Below are 11,214 nucleotides of genomic sequence, written 5' to 3' on the forward strand. Positions count from 1 at the left end.
AGATGTTGGTTGTGTTTAGGAGAAAGACTTTTAAGTAGATGTATTAATTAAAGTATTAAAAGTAAATTCGAGTGTTTTCGAGTGTTGCAACGAAAAACGAGAACACTTAAAATAATTTCTGCTTATTACAATGCTTAGTATTGCCCATTTAAATCCCGCAATTTCTGTATAAGAATCGAGTTATAATTTGGTGAAATCGATTCTATGTTTTTTTAATAGCAAGAACATTAAAAGCCAGTTGTCCCGAAATTACAATTTCAAATATGTCTCCATGGGTCGGGCAGAAAGAGTTTGCGATTTAAATATAGAATTCGACTGGAGTGATTCGATGAATATTCAAATATAGAATACAAATCAGAAATATTTTCTTGGAATTCGAAAATATATTTTGTTTACAACTAAATATAATTTACGATCGTAAATATAAATCTTATCTTTTTTATCGTTTACTAGTTCGTCTTTGACCGCCAACTAGTCCATTGGATAGCGACGATGTGGTGTTAGAATCACTCAAACTTACGTACCTATTCTCCTTTTTTCATTCCGTTATTAGGGCCTCTCGTTCAACTTGTTTAAGTATGAAAAGGACAAATATCTACTTAGAAAAGAACCAATTTTTAGCCACTTCCGCACATGCAGTGGTAGTCGTGCAACAAAGTGCACCGCCCACCAGCCCGCTCATAAATGCGCACGCACCAAACAATGCGAATTACACAACTACCACCTCTAAATCACTCAACATGTGTTTCACCCCTCCACGAGGCATCTTCAGCAGTTATGTTAAATCGATTAGTGCCACTCTGTGTTTGGCACTTATCAGCATTTATCAGCGGGCTGGCGGGCGGTGCACTTTATTGCACGACTACCACTGCATGTGCGGAAGTGGCTAAATATTGGTCCTTTTCTTACATTAATAATTTCATATTGAAATTAATTTTCAGATGTTCAGGATACACATTGTATATTAACGTGTAGAATAGCTAAGAAAGACAAATATGTGTAAAGAATTTCCTCATAACATTTTCTTGTACGAGTCTTTTTTTTTTCATCTATAATATTCAAGTCTTTTATTTCTTCTGCAACAAAAGGTATATTGTATTGCTTTGTTTGCCGCCTTATCCAATTTTACGCTGTTTTCGTTCATTGTTGTTCCAATTTCATATTCTCATTTCTAGCACATATTTATTTGGTCGTTTAGGGAACATGTGTTCACCTTTTTGCTTTTATATTTCCTTTCAGATGCATATCTGTTTATTGATATGTTAAAACAAATATTATTCTTGTTTTGTTTTTCCGATATTTATAGTCACGTAAAAGATATTTTAGCCAAATTAGAAAGGTTTCTTATTACAGGAATAGAAGGTAGACGGTGATAAAGTCGCAGCCTTATGCGCTGGTCCGATCAGACAAGAACTCCACTCGATATCAACGTAACCGCAACCATATACTGCCAAAGATCTTTTCAGTACAGGTATTGATCTTCATTAGTGAAGGTTACGTACTAAGGAAGAGGAGTAGGCATTTTGAAACCCTTGAAAATAAAAATACAACAAAATATTTTTTTATCCGGGGAACTGCACCTGAATTGACACCTATGATGGACGCGAATGTAAAGGGGCTAGCTAAGTCCACCGGTGGGAGTCTCACGGCTGAGATGATGAGTTTAATGATGTTAATAGACGGACGACCTTGTGTCTTTTGAATGCGCTGGATACATTTTCCAACCGTTCGTTTAGGATCATAAAGAAGTAGATCACCTGGAGAGAGATGGAGATGGTATACTCGGAGTTTCATTTCGAGGTATGATCAGAAATGAGATCTGCAAAAGAACCACTACAACCGTTGCCAGAGGAATTGCTTTTCTAAAGTGAAAGTGGGAAAGGCACATGAAAGGTTCTGGGGTGGCTACCACAAGTCGCTAGAAGGGAAGTCGCTGAACCGATCGTCATGGCGATCTTTGAGAAAGGCGTATGCCTTGCAGTGGGCGTCCATCGGCTAGAAAGAAAAAGAAGTGATATTTCTACCAGTGGATTTTTACGAATTTTTACGAATGTCTTTTTTACGAATCTTTGTAGTGATGGTGATGAAGTATTTATATTATTGACATTCATTATTAATAAATACTTATTGTTATCTGTCTGACATTGATTTCCTAGATAGTCTGTTAACAATGATGACCCTCGTGAATGCTGCAGTTTATTATAAGCAAAAACGATAAGTTTAAAATACTCACTAGCTTTCGGATGAACATTTGTATAAATTCTAAGCGTGTACGGAGAAACTTTGATATTGAAAATGTTTGTCTCGCTTCGCCGCGACTGACACAAAACATCAAGCCAGCGCGTTGAGGTTTTTGTGCCTTTTGATATAGGGCCACGCGTCTGTGCTGTGCGATTTGATTACTTTTATATTTTTTTAATGTTTTTCCTTTGAACCACGTATGTCGGCTTAGTACGGTCTGAAATCACTCTGTTATTTGTTTCCAGTTATTTCTTTTTTATGTGATTGAGGGCGAGACAGATATAATTAAAAAAAAATACTAACTAAAGAGGTTTTAAGCTCTTTCATCAGTTGATATTTGAGCCCACATTTACCGAAGGTAAATTGTAAACTTATGTCCAATCCATGGTCTCTAATGGGCGAGTGAGATAGATAGCTACAATTGTTTATGCGTAAGTAGAGGCTATCTATATAATTACCGTACGCATGTAGAAGTGACCACTCATCACTCTTTTTTTAATTTATTTAATTGAACAAGGTTTCAGGATTGGATATTTTTAAGAATAAAAGATAGTTGTTTATGACGGTAAGTTAAACGAATGCGTATAAACACCATAAGTAATATTTTATGTTTTTTTGATACAACATTTTTAAATAATAAATAATCATAAAGCTTTTCCAACAATGTAACACGCGACTTTTATTTTTTATTGGCTGCGTAAATAAATACATTTAAAAAACTTTTAAGTTAAACGGTTTTTTGATACCCATATTGTGGTGGTTGTGGAAAAATATGTACCTAGTCCGCCATATTGGAACGGCGTCCATCTTAAATTTTAAATTTTGACATAATCATCATGTTTTACTAGTGTAGCCCTTTCATTTGATACCCATATTGAGGGGGTTAAGGAAAAATATGTAATCTGCCATTTTGTATCGGCGGCTATCTTAGATTTATAATGTTGTTGATTTTATTATATTGTATTGTCATCTAAATTAAATGTGTGTACCAAATTTCAGATCAATCTGACAACGGAAAGGTGCTTAAATTTCAATTTCTAATTTTGACCCAAATAAATAAACAAATTCCGTACGGGTCGAACTAAATAAAACCGTTTAAAAACAGTATTTTCTAGATCGACGTCACAAACATTTAACAGCGGCCTACAAGTTATCGATATTACAATTGAAAGTTGTAAATTGTAATTTTTTTAATTTATTCGAAAAAAAAATTGTTCTTACAAGCATAGAAAAACATTAAATAACAGGTGTCAATTAAACTCTTTATTATTGCACAAAATCTGCTATCAATGACTTATTAATTCAATTCCAATACCTTTGATAATTAAAACCTTTCAAACAAACAATTTTAAGCCGAGTTGAACACGCCTTTGTTTCATAGTACACCAAACGATACCACTCAGATGGTGCATTTCACATTTCATGAGTTTTCAAACGTGTTGTGCTAAAACTGTATCGTGAATACACTTCGACGAATCTGTACAGTCGCGTAATTAAAGGGAAAAGTTATTACGTGTTTTAGTCATTTAGTAACAATGAATTTATTTAATAATCTACTACTAATGAGTAAATACATGATACGGGGAGCGAAAATGGGGGGATGAGTAGACGTGGAACTCATAACTCTCTTCCAAGACTCTTTTCCAAGAGACAAAAAGAACCTACCCCATTTTCCTGCGTTACGTAAAACCTCTGATAAAAACTCCTGGAAGCCTTTTCTTTATCGCTAAATGAAAAAAGCGAAGCCTTTTTAGCTTCGCCCAGGAGGAGAGGTATAATTATTTACCTCTTCTGTAAAACTCTTTCGTATCGCATCTACTTCACAACCCCAATTACACAAAAAGTGAAACTTAAAAATTTATACACGGAGAAATAGGTTATAGATGTAAAAGTTTAAAAGCGGTTTATGTATAGCTCAATTTGGCAACAAAAGGCTTTTTTTGCTCTAAAGGTTCTATTTAAAGTGTAAAGTTTGGAATATGTTACATTAATACATTTTTCATAATGTATTGTTAGAAGCATATCATTGTCTGACATCATATGACTGTCCAAAGTCTACAGCGACAGATAGTAAACAAGAAAAAGACCAATATTTAGCCACATCCGCACATGCAGTGGTAGTCGTGCAACAAAGTGCAACCATTAAATAAAATTGATAGTAAACAATAATAAATTTCATTTCATGTACGTATTTGTAAATATATATATATATATATATATGTCTTCTCCTTTGTCTCTCATCTCCATCCAAAGGTTGTCTGGTAGAGTTCGTTACGAGCCATAGTACCGCCACTTGTACTTCTATATGGATTGTTTCTGTTGTTTAGTTATTATCTATGGTGTACAAAAAAGTAAAACAAAAAAAAAATCAAACAATTCGAAATTTGAAAATGCATGTTCTACTATATTATCATGTCGCTATTAACATTTTTGAAATCGTAAATTTTTACACAGATTTCACCATACATTAAGTGACAACAAAAAGGCTTTACATTCACCCCTTTACATATAATTAGAGATATACAAAAAAATAATATAACCAATATAAAGCGATAAATTATAAATAATGTTGACGAAAGAAAAATAGTAAACAAAATGTTCAGAAATATTTATTCCTCTTTTCATTTTCCTTCGGGGCTATTTATAAAGGTACAAAACAATATAAAAAAAAAACATTTCCCGAGAATTTATAAGCGTTCGCAGATAATATTCTTCGAGACGGTTAAAGAAAATATTTGAATACGCCTAAAACGTAGCTTATCGAACCATTGTGCTTAGATTTTCGCTCACGGTCCCAAGGTATTTAAAGTGATATACTTAGACTAATATTAACACATTTTCATATACTTAAATGTATCCTAAGGTGTATAATATAGTGAAACTAAACTAATCTGATCTATTTTTTAAACGGACTTGACTATGGTAGCCTAGTAACAGAAGACATACACTCTATCTTCTTTTGATAAGTGTATACAGCCTATACGAGTGGTGGTAGTCCAGCGGAAAAAAACTGAGACGACGGCTTGATTCCTAATTCACACTTAGTGCATAAGTTATATAGGATTACCACTCACAAATAAGTTTCTAGATGATGGGCAGCCGTGTCCTCTGCGCACCATAATAAAACACCACAGTCGCCAATATGCCCACGAAGCGCGGGGATAATGGTATAGCCCCCTATAGATATATTTACCTATGCCTTGCAGTAGACGGCTGAGATGACGACGAGATATAAAAATATACACCAATACCTCACTTCACGTCGTGGTTACGTTCCAAAAAGAACACGACGCAAATTGAAACGCCGCAAAGATAATTAAGATTTTCTATAGCAAACCATGTAAAGATCGAAGATAGGTTCCAGGGTTACGAAAATACTACTTTTTAAAAAGAAAATTGAACAAAGTAAACATTTAAAATACAAAAATAATGTAACTCTGCCAATGAATGTATTGGAAAAATATTTACCTTTTTTGTAACCAGAAACAACACTTAAAAATTAATAAATTTATCATTCTCTTTTAAAAAAAGCACAGCACACTACATTACAATAAACTACGTAATTGAAACTGAACTCTAAAATTAGAACAACAAAGTGAAAATAAATCTGTATTCAAATTGCGTTGTTTTTAGTTAGAAAGGAAATCCCCGAGTTTTGAAGGCATGCCGCAATTAGAAACAAAACTGTTGCCATCTTTTAGGAAAAAAATAAAAATTCAACAAAAAAAAAATATTAAAGACTCGAACCCAAAACAACGCAACCTCGAAAATGTGAAACGAACGACGCACAGTGAAAATTAGTACTAATTAAGCAGCGACGCAACTCCGAAAAAAACGCAAAACGTAACGACGCGAAGCGAGGTATTGGTGTATATTGTTTATTATCTTTCCCTAAAGACTGTATGCTGCTAAAAGGTAATATCCTATCACGTTCAAATGGAAAAGACACATCAATAGAATATATTTCAGAGTGATCACTTCAAACAGGTGTATTAGAAATAAGTGTAAAAGTTTTTAAGCTTTTTGACAAATCTACAGTAAATTCAATCTTTCAAATCTTTAACATCTGTAACTAATTACTTTATATAAATAATACGATGGATTGCACGCACTCTTTTGGTGCCAGTTCGTCAAACATACTCAACCTTGAAAGCCTTCTTATTATGCTTGTTTAAGTTAGTTTATTTTTATGCTTATTAGAGCTTTTGTTAAATTATTTCGTCTTTTATGATCTATAGAATAGTTTTTCTAGTCGTTTACGGTTCAGGAACTTGTGAAAGCGATTTTAAGGTCAATATTCTTACAGCACCCTCTCAACATATTTATAATATCTTGTAAGTTTACAACCATTAAAATAAATTGAAAAAAAAATTGACGAGGGCGGTGAAAAACTGGCTGTACCAAAGTTTCGACCGCAAAAAGTCTCATTCACATTAAACAGAATCAGCTATATTAATCAAATTCCGCAAATCATTATTGGATAACCATTGACAAAATTAAAAACGCATATTAAATGTAAATTGATGTAAAAGGCTTAATATTCAGTAAACGAATATTTAAATGACACGAATCCATAGCTGTGATTTTGGTAGATTACTTTGATTTCATTTAGGCTATATCTGATAAAGTGTATATGTATCAATCTGTATTGTTAACCCTTAGTAGCCTGATTTACAAAAGTGATTTTTTTTTAATATTAGTGTTTGCTTGAGGGTCTAGATGAAGGTAAAAAATAGATTTTTTTTAATTTCGTTGTAAGGAATATTATACAACATTAAAATATGTACAGCCAACCTATAAAAAACTAATAGTAATGTGAACATTCGGCTTGAAACATTGGTATCAAAATTGAAATTCTAGGTTATTAAGGGTTAAACTTTATTAAAAGTTGTATTGTTGTGGAGTTTCTACATGCTTCTTCTCCTCTACAAATAACAGCGAAACAAAGTGAAATCAAAAATGAAATAGATAATAATTTGGCGATCAATAAGAGTTCTATTCAAAGTTCCAATGTCGAATAAACGAATTTTATTTTCATCTTTATATTTTATCTGTGTACTTATTTTAACAAATTAGATAAATGATTTATAAATTTTTATAATTTAAGTTATATTACATATGAAATACGTGTAGCCTCTCATTATGCGACTTTTGTTTGATTTTATTTTAGTTATTATATATGGTGTACAATAAAGAGTAAAAAAATAAAATAAAACATGTGTACAAGACCACGGTTTAGCAAAATAGTACAAAGTTGCAATTTATCAAGCTACTTCAATGTTATAAAGTAAATAATACATTTCACTTCTGAATTTAGCAAAACTAAATTTCCGATCGAACAAAATTCGGTTCTCGAATAGCATCTTATGTACTAAATAAATCTAAGTCGGAAGCACTGCCCATAAAGCCGTTTCACTTGGCGTATGGTCAAATAAATCATATTCAGTGCATGCAAATCTCCTCTGTCGTTCCAATACACTGGTTTGAATTACGTTATTTCGGATGTGTTATTCCAGTAACTTCTATTTCTTTTTTTTTAATTTTACATTTATAATCGAACACAGATATAATATATGGAAGTCTATGCCTTGAAGTGGGCATCTATAGGCAGAAAAAAAATTGAGGAAATAAAAATTTTTATACACATATTGTTACGTACTGTGGGTTCTGACTCGAAATAAAACACCACTGGCTCACAAGGAGTCTTTTATTCATAAATCAGTTTGTCGCCACACTTTAACACGAAGTATATTTTCGCTTAGTCCAAACTACGCTTCCAAATCCCTCAAGAAATCACTGTCCAAATAACTAGCCAAACAGTCACTTTGTATCACTGATCGTAGATCTTAATCTTGTTACTTCAAAAACAATACTTAACTGTCCATATGTGGAGTACACCTATTTATACTACGAATTAGGTTCTAGTAAGTTCGAGATAGAACTCGGTTAGAATTTCCGAGAGCCGTACACAAAAATTTATAAATAACTTGAAGTTCACGCGTGTTTGCTTCACTTCTTGATAGTAGGTTTCAGTGTTTACTGCTTAGAGGGTTCTGTAATTAGTGCTTTGTAACAACATATATACACAACGTCATAAAAGTCCTACTAAACATTTTTTTTCTTAATATTTCATTCATGTTGGATGTTATAAAATCAAAAATATTGAAAATACGATGGCGAAGGAGTTTTTTCGTATATAATACATCTTTACATACAATAAAGTATTTTTGTAAAAATTGAATAAATGTGAATAAAATTTTAAATCTATGGGCAGTCATATATCTGTCAATGGAAGCGTAGCACTGCTCACAAATAATTTTGATGATTATGGTATATGAACCATAGATTTTAGAACCATTGATTTAGGCTGAAACAACTTTACTATTTGCCAAAATTTAATTACATATAGAAATGTGGAAGATACATTATAAATAAAAGGAATAATAATACAACCGTGACGCTTAAATTTTATCTTCAAATAGTGTGTGCATGTGAATAAACCTAACCTAATATACATAAAATCATAAAATTTATGCTCACAAATTCACACCTATGAATGTTTTATTAATTGATTTATTTACACTTTATTGTACACAATAGGCAATAACTATAAAAAAAGAAACAATTCATATGGTACAAGAGGCGGTCTTATTGATCGAGACTTTCTCTACCAGACAGCCTTTAACTTAATTGGTTTCACTTGAATAAGACACATGACTATTGTATCATACTTTTTTTACTTACTCTTTTTCACTCCTGACCATCCTGTTTGCTGATAAATGTTACCTGAGATATATGCCTTCAAAAATCAAAGATCGCCACGACTATGAATGTGTATCTGTATGAATACAGCTTCCCGTATCCAGCGATTTCTCGCGTATTCAACTATGTCGTCGGTCTTACTAGTGGAGAATCTACTTGCACGGCATATATCTGCTACTCATGTTTGGACGCAAACCGCTAAAATTTTTGGCCCATACGGCGGTCGGTTTTACGAACGAAGGGCCCGGTCTACTGAGACTTCAGATGAGCAATTCTCAGAGCTAGTTCGGTGACCTTGTGACTACAGTGGGTCTGATCATTTCTGTTTCGACCGCCTTCATCATTATTGTCTGGCTGACCTTGAACCTTTTATAAGACCTTTCATAAATGACCACTTTTCAGATCCATTCAAATGTATTTTACTCGTACAAATAAAACTATTCTATATACTTACGGTATATTTTAAATGTAATTCAATTTCATTTGTATCGTTGAATAAAATTCTGAATTACACAGCCATTTGATATCTCAAGACAATGCCTCCCGGCGAATATTTCGCATGACCTCAATATTTTTACGTCAAGCGCAATGAGAGGGACGGAACAATTTTGATATCAAAAGTTCGTAGACGTCTTATTGTCTTGCCATTCTCGTTACTGCCGAGATGGTTTCAATATTAAAATATTTTCAACAGAATTTCACGTATAAAGGTAATGTTGTACAAATATATGTAGATTAAAGATAAAATATTTTTTTATTATTACGCTGCTAAGAATAAAATGACAATTCCACACACAAAACACACACACACACACACACACACACACATATATATATATATATATATATATATATATATATAATCAGTAACACTTTTGTTAATAAATATTAACAATTTAAGTATACGCTCTTCAATCATCTTGAAATAAAAAAAAACTTGAAGAAAAAACCCTACTGTAGTGTTAACGTATTTAAAGTAATATATCTTAAGTATATTATTGTGTGTGTATATATGTAAATATCTATATATCTATCTATATAATAGATGATTAGGAATAAATTGGTCTAAATATTCTATTAAGAATATTGTAAAAGTGACCACGTAAAAACTCGGCTGAGTTTCCCGTAGGCTTCTTAGACAAGGGTGCGTTTGAAATCATAATAACTTTAAGTTATAGAATGTCTTATAGGGGATTCTAATTTGATGTTTTAAGCATCCTTCTTATGATGTATACATGTCTTTGGTATATAATCCTACGAGAATTATAATGTAAATAAATGAATTTATTTGTATACATGTATGAAAGGCAGACTTCTCACGGCACTCGCTTTTACTTCGAGGAAGTTTCGATAGGTGTATTTATTTCTGTGTGGGTGTATTTATGTGTGAATATGTTGATAAGAGTTTGAGCTTTATAGCTTTTTGCTGACATATAAGCTATTAATGTATAGCTTATATGTATTAATGTATAGCAAAACCAGTTTAAAACCTTTACTCCTATTACTAATCAAAATTTATAAAAAAGGTTTTAGTTTATCACAGGAAGGTGACCAATTTATTTTGGATTTTAGGGTCAATAGCTTGTTCTACATAGAGAATATCTTTCTGAAAATTTTAAAGAATTATATTAACTCTTCGATTATGTACACAACCGGAAGATTGCTACGAAAATTGCTACGGGCTACGTGCTGCGTAGCCGGAGGTAACAGGTGTTTCGTAGTCGAATGAATCACGTTATTGACCGGTTAGCCAACTCCGTGAAACGCGAGGGGCATGGTAGTCCGGTTATTCTGCGAAAAGTTATTAATTTTTTTATGGAAATCCGGGTAAACCTTTAGGCAATATTTTTTCAAATATGTAGCGAGAATTTTCGCTGACTTTCAATCAACCAAAGGGACATGTACTTATTTTTGTATTGTATTGTAAAAATTTAATTTACGATATAAGACTAACTTTTTTTCAGCTTTGCTAGACTATATGTGTATATGTTTATAAGTACGTTTGTATTTATATATATATATATTTACGTGTATGTTTATGTGCAAGAATACTATGCTTTGAAGTATGTAGTATATTTTAATGATTAATAATTTTAATTATAAACACATTAAACTGCCCTCTTACTTCATATCTCTCATCTCCATTCAAAGGTGCTTGGTAGAGATCACCTCGAGCTGTAAAACCTCGTCCTGTACCTGTATATAAACTTT

The sequence above is a fragment of the Battus philenor genome, unplaced genomic scaffold (genome assembly GCF_028537555.1).
Source record: "Battus philenor isolate CCGP_79_NKW_IND1 unplaced genomic scaffold, ilBatPhil1.0.hap1 SCAF_5, whole genome shotgun sequence".
In the NCBI taxonomy this organism is placed as follows: Eukaryota; Metazoa; Arthropoda; class Insecta; order Lepidoptera; family Papilionidae; genus Battus; species Battus philenor.